The following is a 16,516-nucleotide window of genomic DNA, read 5'->3' on the forward strand; positions in this document are numbered from 1 at the left end:
TATATAACGCAGCCTGTATAGTGTATGTGTGTGCGGGATTTCAGCGTGACCTCGTAAAACATTATCCTTGATGGGTTTATACGTTTTGTCGATCGAATATAATAAATGATATAATATAATATTTTGTTATTACACCCACACATTTGCATTTTCGCCCGGCAAGCATATAGCGGTTTGTGCAAGTGTGTGTGTGCGATGGTGTGCGCACTATAAATGATGATCGGTAAATTATATTATTGTACAACACTACAACGGAAATGTCGGTTGAAAAATTAATATTTACGACGCGAAAAAACCAATCTCATCGGATGCAATAGGTATATTTGTTTAAAAACGTGTTTATATTATAAACTTGTACACGGAATAAATCTATCATGTATCTAGAGAATATTCGATTTGGTTAGTGTTCCGCGTCGTCTTTAAATTATTAAATCTTAACAGTTTAAATATTTCAACGAATGTATAAATATTGTTACATTATCCACTGCCCTTTATCGTAGAGAATGTAATTTTTTTTCAATAAAAATAGTATTATACGCAGCAACATAAAGTATGTTCTTCGTTGACTTTTATCTTGTGTTTTCAATTTACTTTCGAATCTGTCTTAACAGTTTTATATCATACAGATTTTAGGTGATTAATTACTTAAAACTTTTAAATTGGTTGTAGTCGTATAGTAAACCATCATACTTTGGAGCCAAATCGTTATTAGTTTCATAATATGTTCTCCGTGTATACAAAATCAGAATTTAAGTGTCGGCTTTATATTATTATGGTTGCTTTACGAATACGGTTTAATACGTTTGGAGATTTCACCCGAATAAAATCAATTAGTTCGGTGTAAATGTTTGCACATGTGTCACATATATACATATATATAAACATATAAAATGTTTAAAGTGAACACAAACCTCTGTGGTAATGAAATGTATATATACACGGATCTGCAGCTTCCGGATATAAAATGAAATGGCTGGTGGCGAAGTGAAGCAAATACAATCAAAAGTCCGGAAAAGCATTCTGCTCGTAAAACCGGGTATCCGGTTTTCCACACGTTGTTTGTAAAAACGATCTTGATGTGGTATATAGGGTAAGTGTATATATTATTGATCGCCACCCCGCCACGGTCCATTTTCGAAATCAATAGTCACCGGCATCGTCGGTGGTAAGGTTTTGGTGTCTAATGTTTAAGCCTAATGAAAAAGTCCACCGCGAGCGTCTCTTACGGTTTGAGAGAATTTACGCGTAATTATTGCAACGAACGATTTACAGTAATCGGTGATTTTATATAATATTATAATATGTCTATGATCTATTATATCATGTTTTTGTACGTGTAGATTTAATTGACTAACGTTTGCCAGTAACATGGTTATATAATTATTACAAATTAGGTACATAAACGATCATAAAACGATTTTCTAAATAAAACTCGATAAAATGTCTCGAAAATTAAAATTGATCGACCATAATATGAAAATTATTAATAATAATAAATAATAATAAAAAAAATAAAAAACAATAAGATTAATACATTTGAGGTGTGAATTAGATACCTATAATTAAAATGTATTATTTCATATTATTAAAGGTGTACAACATGGTAGATTTGCGTTCAATCGAACCAATTTTGTATTATTATAGCTTTGATTATTAGAGTGAATTGATTTATTATTAAATTTAAAGGTAAATATTTAAGTACATTATATTATATAGAATAAATCATAGGCTTTTATTAATATTTCAATTTTTATGCGAGTTGTAAGTATTTTAAAATCATAATATTTTAGACAGTACTATCAGTACTTAAGTTTTACACGGTCAATTTAAAATCAAATTATCAATAAAAGTATCTGAGGTATCACGGAATAACGCTCTATTACCTTTAATGTTTATTACCTATATCATGCGAGTTCTTTTAAATGTTAAACCTTACGAGACCTAATTGGTTCTACTAAACGCAGATGTGCTATGTTAATGTCCACTAAACTGTTTTCATTCTTTAGTTCTTGGCAATAATTTACTGTTGTCATTGAATTGAAATAACACCCTAGTGTCGACGTGTCGAAAGACGCAGTCCTTTGTTTTCGTATTGATTGGTTCGATTATAATACATTATACTGTTATTTCTAATTATAGAATCACAGCTGTGAAATTCGTTTGGTCGTTATTCGGAAATTCTATACGTGTCGGACGTACCGAAATATACTAATTTATTCGATTAAATTAACATGCGCTTTCTGCGAACACCAGAGTTTACGCTTGCGTGCGCTTATTTAATGTATTACACAGCGCGGTAGTTTTCGACGGTCCAGCAATAGGGATGGCCATTTGGCGAAAACTATCGTCCCACAAAATACTTTACGGTCAGTAAATCACTACAACTGACACGCAATAACTTTTCAAAAAACTTTTTGTACTCAAAAAATGCCACGTTTTAAAAATTGTTTTTACTATTAAAGTCGGTTAAACGAATATGATATTGAATTTTTAAGTTTTAATCGTTTAAGTACAGATTTAGTACCTATACCTTTTACACAATAAAATTTAAAAAAAACGTAAATTTAAAATAATACCAGTTATTGAACGATTGAATACAAAGTTTCTACGTGAATACAAGATTTATCACTAAAGTTTTATTACTTCTTCGAAAATAATTTTATTTAAATTATATTATTTTAAATTTTAAGCGTAAAAAGTGTTGTTAAAAATAATTTTTCAGTTTTTACGACAACGTCCGATTTGCATTTCATTTTCGATTTTAAAGTATGTGCACATAAGTAAATACGTTTATCCCCTAGAGAACGGGAGGTCTTGAGCTAAACTTATACTCAACGACCGCGGCTATAAAACCTAACGAATTATTGAACCATTTCCAGAATAGCTTTTTAAAAAAAAAACAACACAGAGCGTTGTTTACGACTTATTTTATCGGGTATACATATTGAGAGCTATTTGGTTTTCAATACGGCCAAACGCTGTACAAGAACATTTACTTAGCTCTAAATATTTTTTTTTACAAACAGTATTTCCATTTTACGTAAAATACGGTCATCGTAATATGTTTCTGGAATTAAGGTAGAAGTTAGAATACATTTAAATAATATATTGTATACACGCTAATGATATTATAGCTATAGAACCACCGTGAAAAATTGCAGTATGTTATGTTTAATGTAGAATATAACTAAAAAGGCATTCATCTGTTATGAAAATATGTGTTAATAATATTACCATTAAAGCAGCTTTTAAATTTAATTTTTAAATTTTTTTTTCTAGTACTTATAAGGTATACATTGCAATATTTGTATATAACACGAAGACAAAATTAACATGTAGAATCTTGTCGTATAAAAGTAAACGAATTTGATATTATTTATATTAATATATAACTACGTTCTTATGGCGGTTATTAACCTTCTCGTGGGCTTCCGATACTACTATCAAGAGTTTTCACAATTGTCCAGGACGGTGTTTTAGTGTAAAACACGAACAATAAAAATTGTTCATTAGCATTTATTCTGAGCCATATCGAAAAATGATAACAAATATGATTTAACTTTTAGTACACTTATTGTTTTATTCATTATTGAGTAAAAATATGTTAAAGGGTAAAATAATGCTATCTATAGAGCTTATTGGTCTGGAAGGATTTTTATTAATTACTAAATAGGATTTTTTGGTTTTAACAGAAAAGTCGTTCTAAATGATCAAAATTATGACAATCGTACTTTCATTTTACGAATAAAATTGGAACGGATCCAGAATGCGGGAAAAATAATTTTATTTTCCATTAAAGTTATTAAGTTGTGATGGTAAAGATTTTGCAATACATCTATGTAGTTTTTTTAAGGGTGAATGATTGATTGATTGAGTATTGCTCCTGGCCGACTTTGGTGTTTTGTTTTTATTTAGAGTTTAATATGTTTTATCAACCACAATTCACAAACCATAACCAACTGTTATTAATTTAATAATAATAATAAAAGCATAAAAAAACAATTATTCCATTTTATAAATCCATAGAGGGGGATAAACATTCTGGCTTATTGGCTCACTATATAAAGCAATTAAATGTTTAGTTTTATCGAGTAAAATTGTGAGTGTAAATATTCTATTATAATGTTGTATATATTATGAGGGATGAACAATTGAATGGAAATGGTTTGATCCGTAATATATTTTGATGTTTATTATCCTTAGTTCAAAATTTAAAATCAGAGTAAGTGTGGAAATGAATTGAGAGGTTGTGAGAATTATATAGGTTAAACCTAAATAATTTAGAAAAGAAAAAAACCAAGAAGGTATTTTTGTAATAATTTTAAGAAATAACTACTAGCAGATTGTTCAAGACATTTTTAATACATTTTTTAAAAATTGATGATAATGCTATCTATTTTTTATTCCTTTGGACACTATTACACAAATTATAACCATCCAAAAGTGATGGCCAGAGAGGAGGCTTATGAGAGGCCTGAGGCATAATCTTCCCAAACGCCGAAACTTCACCAAAGATGCAAATAAAAATAATTATTTAATATGTTCAAATTAAAAAGGCATCAAATTATAATTATTTTAAATTATTAATTTATATTCTGAGTGAAAGGGTCTATTGTTTTTACCATGATATTTAGTTTTTGTTCTTATTTATCTTAGTGCTTACAATTTTGGGTAAAAATATTGTTCTGATAGCTCTATTTAGATTAAAAATCGCATTCAATTAAAAAGTATTTTTTTTTAAATTTATAATAGTATTTCAAAAATGTATGAAAATAATTGTAAATTGGATTTTTTTTTATGAATAATGTTGCTTTAAACTTGGCTGTAAATTAATGGTACTTTTGTCAGATCGTAAAATTTATTTTAATTATTTAGTCATAATTTCAAAAAAATTGAAGTTTAGAAACTTGAAATCTTAACACTGAACAAAAAATGTCATTGAAAATACAAACATTAAATACACATAAAAAATTTTTGTTTGATTCGATATTTGTAAAACTTAAAATATACATCGAGAACTATGTAGTGAATATTTATACACTATATGTATAAAAATATTTATGTAGTAAGGATTTTTTTGAATTTTAAATGCATGGTTCAAATTTTGATTTGACCTTCACTTTAGATGTTTAGTTTGGTTCTAAAATCTTAATATGGAAAATATTCTAATTGAGCTTTTGAAATCTTAATATGTGTATTATTCAAATTATTATAATTTTTCATTAATTTTAATACCATGATTTAAAGCAATCGTTAATATAAGACATTTTATATTCTAATTCAGTATAATATTTTATTTATCGTGTCCAATTCGGTCAGTTTTGTTAGCATAAAAACGTGAAATATTGTAATGGTACGTCTGTCATTTACATAAAATGTAGGTAGAGGCCAATAATTTCCCATTTACTAAAATAAAATAATATATACTAATATGAATACTAATTATTGTTAATTATAGTTTGTACAGAAAAGTGTAAAAAATCATTATTTTGCGTCATTTTCATTAGATGGAATTTAACTTTATTTAGTTTAGAGTATTAACACATTTTAAAGCTTTAATGTTATAATATTTTTGTATTTTAGTATTCTTAAATCATGGGCATAATAAACTTTCTAGTTTATACCTACTCTTATCTATAGTTTGCACGCTATGATAATTTATGACATGTTGTTTATACGAAGTGATCATTTTGTACGTACGAAATACGTATCCTATACTTACGAAATATCCAATGTAAAATTAACTTGTAAATCTCATTTTGCATAAAATATTTATTTATTTGAGTATTTTAGTATTAAGAATCGGATGTACATCTGGTACACCAAAATAATTTAAATTTATAGTTTTTAGATAAAAACTTTAAATAATTTGAATTTGAAAATTGTGTATAACATAATATATATTATATATATATATATATATATATTATTATATAATACAATTATTAAAATACTAAATGTTTACGAAAATGTCGCTTTTTTAAATATTTAAATGTTTATATAGTATTGTTATATGTAAACTATTTCATTAAAAGAAATAATTAAATTTTGAAATTATATTTGTATGATTAGTTATTATGTATTAAATAATTGTGTAGAGTATAATTTATCCGATTTATGTATGTATTATATTGTATATTACAATTACCTATTCAAATAATATTATTGGGAAGAAATATTGATTTTTTTTTTGTGTTTAAAAAATAGCGCAACATACAGTCTCTAATCGTGAATAGTGTATTAGAACTTAGAAGGTGGCTATTTTTATTTGATAGAATAAAATAACTAAAGATCTTGGACTACAAATTGGCAAAGTGACCAAGCGTGGCAATGAAACGTCACGAAAATCATTCAATTTAGTCTAAATAATTCTGTACCTATGTGGTGTTTTTAAGTTGTGTATGACATATATTAGATATTTCAGAATCACTACTGAGTGAAACATTAATTATAAATTGATAAATTGGCAGGGATGTATGTGTGTATTGAAATATTTAAGGGACTGTAATAAGTTACAATGGTTTTTTGTTTAATTTATTTAACCGGAAGCAGGCATATTTTAGATTCTAAGTAGAGCGATGAATGTATTGATTTTACAATTATACGTTTTTATTTTTTTTCTTGTGTTTGTCATCACTTTTTGGAGCGCTAAAAATGATTAGATATTCAACTTTTTAAGTGGTGTCTGATAATAAATCGGATACCCAGCAAATTTTATAAAAATCGAGTAAACAAAAAAAATTGAGGAAAACGGGCATATTTACTTAAAGCCTGTTTTCGACAAAATCGATTTTGTTTTTTGTCAAAAACTACCTAACCATATAGACACTTGAGTTCTTAACAAATATTTATGTAAGCATTTTCTAAAGTGATATTCATTTCAAAATACTTTGACTCTTCTTGTGCTATTTATGGACATTAGACATTTTCTGTTTTTTTAGTTTGTATTGATTTTTGTATGATAACGCTATGGCTTGTGAAACAAGAACTTTGAAAATTGAATACAATGTTACTTGAAAGATGTTCTCTCAAAAACCTAAGAATCTCAAAAATAAAAATTCTTAATTTATTAAGTTAAGTTAAAAAAATTGAAAAAATGGATATTTAAACAAAAACAATAATGGTTTAAGTTATCTTGTTGTAGTCCAAAAAATATTATTTGTATAATATTATTATGTAATTTTCAAAATCTTTAAATTAATTATGACTTATATTTAAATACATTTAAATGTATTTATATACTATGAATTTATTCAAACCAGTTTGATGTAAGTTGGTATTGAGTTAAGTTAATTAAAATAAAAATAATACGACATTACGACATTACAATATTTACTATGATATAATAGAAAAATAAACTACAGCAGCGGTTCCCAAACATTTTTAGTTCACGCTTCCCCAAAAATAGGAAAAATTAATCCTGTTTTTTTTTGAATAAATGAAACAACAATTTTTATTTGGTACAATATCAATTTTTACCTCACGCCTCCGCTGTTATAAGTGCTTTTGCTTTCCAAGGGAGACGCGTCTCATAGTTTGGGAATCACTGAACTATAGTATATAGCAACAATAGTTTCCACTCAGAATCATTTTTGTTTGAAATGATTTATCTTTGAATTCAAATTTAACACAATATCCATTAGTCATTATAATAATATACTTTATCAATTACGAGATACATTAATATGCAGCAGGGTGACTCCTCCGGTTTATTTACAAGTTTCGAGGAGTTTCTCGCAAAAATTGAGTTTAGGTCGCGTTTACGGTTTATTAATATTATAAAGTTTTGTATCGAGCGAAAGGTTACGCAAAATGCTTTTAAACCATATTAAATACCTTACTCGTATAATTTTGTAATCACGTGGGTATAAAATTATTATAATAATAATTTGGAACGAGTTTGGAAAATCGTGTTATACGCCGTTATCACCTCCTGCAGTAAAGGTCGAATCGACTCTAAGGCATACATTTTGTTTTTTTATGATTTTTTTTTTTTGGTTTTGTTACCAACAATACCGTAGTGTAACAATATCCGGCGAATACACGTCATCGATATACTGCATTGCACGCGAGGGTTGGCCGACGAGCGCCCGTGACAAAATTATAATATGAATGTGGTTTTGTTTCTAATCTCAAAAATCAAAGCGCAAACAGTATTTTTTTTTATTTGTCAATACTGTGCATGTAGTATGCTCTTCGATCGTACTCGAATACAATGTATGTCCTATTCATTTGCATATTGTGTATGTATGCTGAGTTTTGGTGGCAAACGAGGACGAAAGATTGGTATTGCGATTGCAAGAAAATAGTGAACAAGCAGTGGCGGTGGTAGTACACGGGTGGAAGAGTTTGAATGCTGCGAAACGCAGATATAGTCTTTGTGATTGAGAATGAATGGGAATAGGAAACAGCACAAGACAGAAATCAGTCCGTTGCTCACGATAATAATATATACAATATAGATGAGTACTTTATGTTTTTTTTTTATTTTTAGCATAAACATCGATTTTCATGGTCGACGTGTGTCTATTTTCTTCAAGACTCGAAGTAGATACTTGTTATAATAAGTCTGTACTTAATTGCGAATAAAAAAATGTTCGTTAATGAACGTACCTAATCAAAATTTAGATTATTGACCAATGACCATATTATTAGATTCTGAGTGAGGCGTAGTGAATGTATTGATTTTATAATGTATATGTTTTTTAAATTTATTTTTATGACAGTCATCTAACCTTTTGGTTTTAGAGCTGTAAAAGTTTTTCAACCATAAAAATAAAAACTTTCCAGTAAATAATTAAAGTATGCTTTACAACGCCAATCTCCGAGTTTGGGGAAAAACAATTTTTTTACGCAAAATCAGTTTTCGACTAAATTTATTTCGTTTTTTTTTTTACTTATTTCAAAAGAATATACATTGAAACATACATTTTTAATTAAATATTTAAAATAACATTTTCTAGACATGATATGCTACGTAGGAATGTTGGCTTCTTGCAATATTATTAAAAACATAACATTTTTGACTTTTATTAGTTTTTTTCAATATATGAAAAATATCGTGAATTTTCATCACTAGACGTACTCTCGCTTTAAGACTACAGTACTACCATTTCTATATACCTTTTATATTAATCGTAAAAAACATATTCATATGAGATATTATACTAGATAATGTAATAAATATTTTAAAATAATATATATAATACAAGTTTTATTTGTTAATATTGTAATAAAGCTTGAAAATTAGGTATGAGGTTTCTTATAAATTTTTCTTTACACAATTAAAAATTTAAAAATCATTTTTTGTTAATAATAAGTTCAAATTCTTATTAGTTTTATCAAAGTAGGTGAATTATTTTGTTAACATTTTTAATTTTCATTAAAACATTGAAAATTTAATACAGTTTCTCACAAATTTTTTTTTGTAACAATTAAAAATCTTAAAAAAAAAAAATAACTAAATAAATAAAATCAATAAATTATTTTTTAAAGTCTAATTTTGAAATGTCGTTAAAAATTAGATATTTTAACAAATTGTAATGGTTTTAGTTATTTAGTTGTAACTTAACAAAAATATTATTCGTATAAATTTGAAACTTTGCCATTATGTATATTATTATTACAACACCCAATGACATTTTTAAAATATTTAGATTAATTATAAACTATTTATACCACTAACAATTTACATCGGTCTACGCCTCTACGGCATGTCGATATAATTGACTTATAAATTAATAAAAGCTTGTAATATTATACTTATGAAATAATATTAATATTATAGTTAGTATTATTTAAGTAATATATTATGTTTAAAAATTAATTTTATGTATCATATTAGTAATATTACTAATAGAAATTGATAATTGATAATTGGAAATTTAAATTTAAATTTAAAAAACGAACAATAATACATGATATATTTATAATAAAATATTAATAATAAAATACCAGCTAAATTCGATGTTTTTTCCAAACATTTATTCAACCTGCATTAATAAAGCAATAAATTACTTAAAGCAATATAAATATTTAATAAAAAAAATCCTTAGAAATATAGACTGACATACTACACTTGCTAAGAACCGTTTTTCGTTTGTAATGATTTATCATCTAAGTTACTTACATGATGACGTACACTAGCACGTGCTATACAGCAGAGCGAATTTATCGGTTTTTATTTTTAAATTAAAATATTTAAACTGAATATTTTACATTAATTAATTTCGATACAAAAATAATGAACACCAACCCAATGGCTAAAATATATTATTTATGAATTATAAATGTTTTATGTTTATACAGCAGGATTGAAGTGGCTGCAGTTGAGGATACATAGATAGTACGTGAGTTCATGTTATTACTTATAACTAGTTTTTATATTTCTCTGCTCCTTTGAAATGTAAATAAAATAATTATATAAATTCTTATTATGTATTAGAGTATTTATAAATATATTTTGACTCTACAGGAATTTATAAAAATGAAGGTTATCGTTTAAAAAAAAATAACGAAAAACTTAGTATCCTAAGTTAGTAGTAAACTAAGTATCTATATATGGTAAAAATTGCTTTTATTTTTCATACATTTATTATAAGTACCTGCTTACTTGCTTACTTTAAATGCATTGAAAAAATGATTTTTTATTTCATTTAGAAAAATTACTTATTTGTACATAATAAATACATAATTCATCTTATACAAATACAATATTATTAGTAAGTTTTACTGCAATGACTTAAAAAGCGTTGTTTTTAATACATCGGTTGAATCATGTAGTTTTATTTGAAAAATCACAATAAGTACAGATAACGTTTAAAATGTTCCCACAGAATACCAACAATTCACAGTTCTTGGAAAAACACATTTCCTTTGATGTTTACATTTCTTAAGTGACTGCTTGTTGACCCAAAAACTTTCATTCAAAGAGAACATAAATATTGTCGACGACGATAATAAATATTGTTTTTCAAACAAATTACACAATTTATGCAATTCCTTCTCTTAATCGTCGAGTTTTCTAAAATAAAATATAAGAACAATTATTCGTGCTTTCGTGTTTGTTTTTGTTAATAATGAAACAAATGCAATATTGCCTTGATCTAAAAATAATGTGTTTTTTATTAATTTTTGTGAAAGACGAAAGTACCTTTATTATTAAAATTGAAAAAATAAAATAAAATAAAATGTTGTATGAACTTTTTATTTTGTAACAAAATTCTGTACTTATTTTTTACTAATTTATTGATTTTGTATGTACAGCGAATTTGGGAGATTAGTGGAATATTCTAATTTTCTTTTGGAATATAGGCTATAGAGGTAATGTTAAAGCTATAATAGAATTTTATGAGATTTTTGGAAATCAGAGCATGTCCTCTGGTCGTTGTGATTTAAGTATATCTATACAGCACACAATATAATGAGTATCGACGTTTTCAGATTCAAAGGTTTTGAAATAAAAACGACTTACAAGTGCTGAAAATAAAAAATGAACAGCATTTTGCACTTTGGTAGACGATAGAGGACGATGACTGTCAGTAAGTGAGAGTAAGGAAAAGTTTGTTAGAAATCGAGTAAAAGTAAGCATACATGATGGGCATATAGAAACTTGAAAAGAATTTAATTACATTTTTTGTACAACTAATTTATATTTTATTATAAAGTTATATTCAGAGAATGTGTAGTTTAATCTGCAAGCTTCACCATATTGGATTTGGATGGGAGCTCAGTTAATAATTTTCCAAACTCAAAAATACTTATAAGTTATTTTTACTTAAACATTTTGCTAATCGATATTGTTTACAAAATCAAAAATTTTACGTTTTCATCAGATCAGAAAATCTTTTCATTTTTTTACTCTGGCACAAGTCCTACCTGAGGATATTTTTATAATATCATAATATTTTTATAATATAATGTCCATTGTGCATTATTACATTATATGTGATTATAAGATATTTTATGGCGATTGGCACCAGTGACGAATACTATTCGTACTCCGTAAGACCTATTGTGACACGTAGAGTACGTGACCTGGAAAAACAGGCGTACTCATGTGCAATGTACATTTATACGTCATTTAATGTGCATATAATGTGCTACAAAAAGGATCGTGTAGACTGGGTCGTTGGCTTAATAAACCATTTTTTTAACCATCGAGTATTTATATATAGAGCATTGTTCACAAAATGGGATTCGTGTTTTAAAAAAGCTTTTAAGTTCTAAAAGTCACTAATCTTACAAACCCGGAATGTAATCGCTTAAAATTTACCTATAAGACTGCGCTTGTTTTATATTCGTATTATTTACATAATTTCATTTTGAATTTTATCCACAAGAAATACATTTTTAAACATCATATATTTTTTTTTCAGAAGTACGGTTTAAGTGTATTTAATATTTTATCGCAACATCGTGTTTTCCATAAAATATTTTATTTTACATACTTTATAATTTCATTGATAAATAATTTGTTCAAGTCTGATTAAAATAACGAGGATGTTTTATATAAATACTTTATTTTGTTCAGAATATAATTAAAATTAAAATACAAAGTGATTAAAAAAAGTAGAAAATAATTTTAAGATACTGAAAAGACACAGTAAGGAAATTCTTTAAATACTTATATATTCTAATACACTAAAAATTATGTTAAATCATAAATATTAATTCTTTGTAAATAACAATTATTACTGTCCATCATAATATTTTCATCGATTACAAAAAACTATATTAGATATTGAAATTACTTTAAAAATGTCATATTTCAAAATTCATGGATGTTTAATAACTGGAAATTTAGTATGATACAGTTTGATGGGATTTAACTTGACAGTTGATACAAAAAATGATATAATAATAATACTAAAAATTAAAATAAATCATTATTGTTTATCTTTTCTTCTACATAATACAAATCAATTATGCAAGGTAATTCACCAGATAGGTATATAAAAAAAATAAAAATGTTTTTTTTTCCAGTAGGTACTTATTACAATAATATTATATTATAAAGTTATTTATTATTTGTTATGGTTATAAATCTTGAGTACTTAATTGGTTATGGCTAGAAAAATTAACCTTGGCAATAATCAATTAAATATTCTGATGACATCCTTACAAAAAAAAAATGATAATTATTAAAACATAATGATATTATCAAAGTTATTTATTACTTATCATAAGTAGGCATAATTTTTAGCATTAACATAAAAACGTTTAAAAATAATACGATTTAGATAATATGTTTAACTGCTAGCAGTTTAATAGATATTGTTTTCAATCTCAACATTCTCAACTGAACTTTATATTATTTGTATCTAATATTAACTAGTATAATAGAGACAATTAGAGTTATATAATAGTATAATTGATGATTAACGCAATATAATTTAATCATGTGTATTTTATTCGCGTGGTAATATCACAAAACGATGAATATTTATTATTTGTTATTCTTTCACAAAGAATATTACAACCATTTGGGTCATCGGCTGACAATTGATGAACAACAATATTATTATATTTATTAATGTAATAAAAATATACGAGTATAATATATACTAGTATTTAGCTGTTTGCTTTCGTGAATGTTTAATACGACTTTTATTTTGATTATATATTTATAATAATAACATTTATACATTTATTGTTTAAATACTTAAAAATAAATATAATACCGATTACTGGTACTATTGAAATGTCTCAAATAATATTTAAAAAAATTGTAACATGTATTGATACGTTTTATAATGATACAATATTATTATGATATCAGTTTATGTTAAACACGAAAATTCATACTAATTTATTTATTCGTAAATGTGAACATTACACCCTCATCTTAGCGCACACACACACCACACCTACCAAAAATGAAGATTTTATATACAATATATATCGTGTTTGTGTATACTGTATAGTGTATACAAATGATATACATATAACACGACTAATATAATGAGTTTTCATAAAAATAAAATATTTTCGTCCCTTAACGAAATGGACGCTTCGTTTTATTTATTCTACTAAAACTGTCACTTCTATCGCATTATAAATTGTAAAAATTTGTTTATTTTTTTCATTGCGTTTGTGTTTCACGCACATTTATTTAACTGCTCTCGTATAGGCAGATACCAGAAATGGTATATTTGAAATGTTTTAACATTTCTATATTATAATAAACGCCACGTGACGACATTTTCTATTGCTTGATGTATTGCGAATTGACCTGCGTGCGTTATTTTAATTTTGTTTTTAATGAGATTAAACAGTGGTTAAAGTGCAGTCTTATGTATAATTTGCAGCACATGTGGGTCGTCTTTTTTACGAACAGCGAAATCAAATTACGACGAAACGGACGAGCGTGTGGGCAACGAGTTCGAAAGTTAAATCAAAAATAAATTATTAATAATTATTGCGTATAAACTGAAGTAAAAGATAGAAATTAACGTGAATTGGTTATATGGATTACACCAATTACGAATTATTTTAGATGTGTTTATACATACTTATATAATATATTATATATTATATGTAAGCGTTAATCCATGAAATTCTGTAATTCTAGTCATTTTATAGAATTACGAGTACTTTCAGTTAATGTATTGAATGAATCCATAAATCCATACTTTGACTAGTTACTCTACATACTAACTAGATATTTTATAAACTAACAATAATGGTCTAGCTACTCTAGCTAATGTATTTAAAACTATTTTTGAATCTATGTATAAAATATAAAAATTCATTTTGATAAAATCAATTATGATTTGTACAACGTCAATTTATTAGAATTATTAAAACGTTAAACAAATTAAAAGTTAAAAAAAAATTTTAATGATAATATTAAGTCGAACACATCTTAAATTATTATATAAAATATAAATATTAATTTTTTTAACGTCAATTTATTATAATTATTAAATTATTGTTATTTTTATAAACTTAAACGAACTCTTTGGATTGCGTTTAGAGGCACATTTTGTGGTGCACTTTTGTTGACATGTGTATTTGAAAAACCCTTGCCATTACTTAGTGATTAGTATTCGGATGCCTTTCGAAAATAAATATCTTCGCCTGGGACGTCACTGACGTTATCTACTTTAGTCCCGGTTATCTATCTAACGATGACTATAAATTGCATACATTAAGGAACCCCAACTGGTATTCTATGTACCTATTAAATAGTAAAACTGTGTAATTTATATATTAATGAGCATATTTAGGAATTATATAGAACTATAGAATAACTACATGTTTGATAAAATAACGTATCACTTACATTACCGCAAACGTATTATATATACACCTGGCTCTAAAGTCGGGAAATTAAGTGCGAGTCATGACTGGGAGGGGTAGGGTAGAGGGCGTTTATTTTATCGATTGTAATTTTGTTACATAAATCCACCGGAGACTTGGCAAACTATCAAATCGCGTAGCGCTCAAATAAACTCTTAATTTTGATTTCTACGGTTAGCCCCATGATTTATTCATTGTAGGCCAATATATACACAACATAATGTACACTCACAATTCCACACGAAATACATTGTAAACACACATATACAGTGTTATAGTTGATTATATTTTCACGAGTAGTTAGTTTACTTTTAAGGTCGATAAATACAAATTGAAAACGGGTGTTTTAATAATGAAATTGTATTTTTAATAAAACGTATTAAATGCGAGTAGAGGTACAAATATAAAAATGTAAAATGCTGAGTTTATGGGAACATTTAGCATAAACTATTTGGTTTAGTTTAACAGTTATTTTAGTATCGAACATAATAAAAACAAAAATATACCGTAATATTATATAGGTACCTCATGCATAGAAATACTTTAAACTTTTAACATGTTTTTTTAAAAAAAAGTTATCGTGTGTGTACTAGTTTTACGTGGTCTAGAAATATTTCAAAATAAAATACATGTATTATATACACCGCAAAGATTAAAATATTATTTATCTATAATATTAATATACATATATATTATCACGTTTTAAATAACATTTTCAGTCAATGTTTCAGCGCCGGAAATGACGGTTCGACGATATATTCTATTCTGTGATATTGTTTCAAAAGTATGGTAAGTGAATATCGTGAAAATTTGCAAACAATACGATTTTTTTGGATATTTTTCAGCGATCAATCATCGCACGTCTAACGTACACGTAATAATATTGTTATTATCTAAATTGAAATCAGATTATTTCAATGATCGAGTATATGTGAATTGCTTTTTTTTTAGTTTTATTATTCGTACAGGTCGACGTATACGTATAATGTAAAACGGTAAACCGTTTTTGAATATAAATTCAAATCGTCCCGAGTTAAATTATTCGTTTCGGGCCTATAGTTTGGAGAAGTACTTATACGCGCGACCTTTGTGTCTGACCGTCACGTCATTATAATACGAGCGACGCACTCGCACACTGCAAAGTCGAAATTCCCGTGACCCGGGGACGTCACAGCGTAGCTTTTTCAACTTATGTTTTTCACCCCGTTCGGTC

This window comes from Rhopalosiphum padi, chromosome 2 (genome assembly GCF_020882245.1).
Source record: "Rhopalosiphum padi isolate XX-2018 chromosome 2, ASM2088224v1, whole genome shotgun sequence".
Lineage (NCBI taxonomy): Eukaryota > Metazoa > Arthropoda > Insecta > Hemiptera > Aphididae > Rhopalosiphum > Rhopalosiphum padi.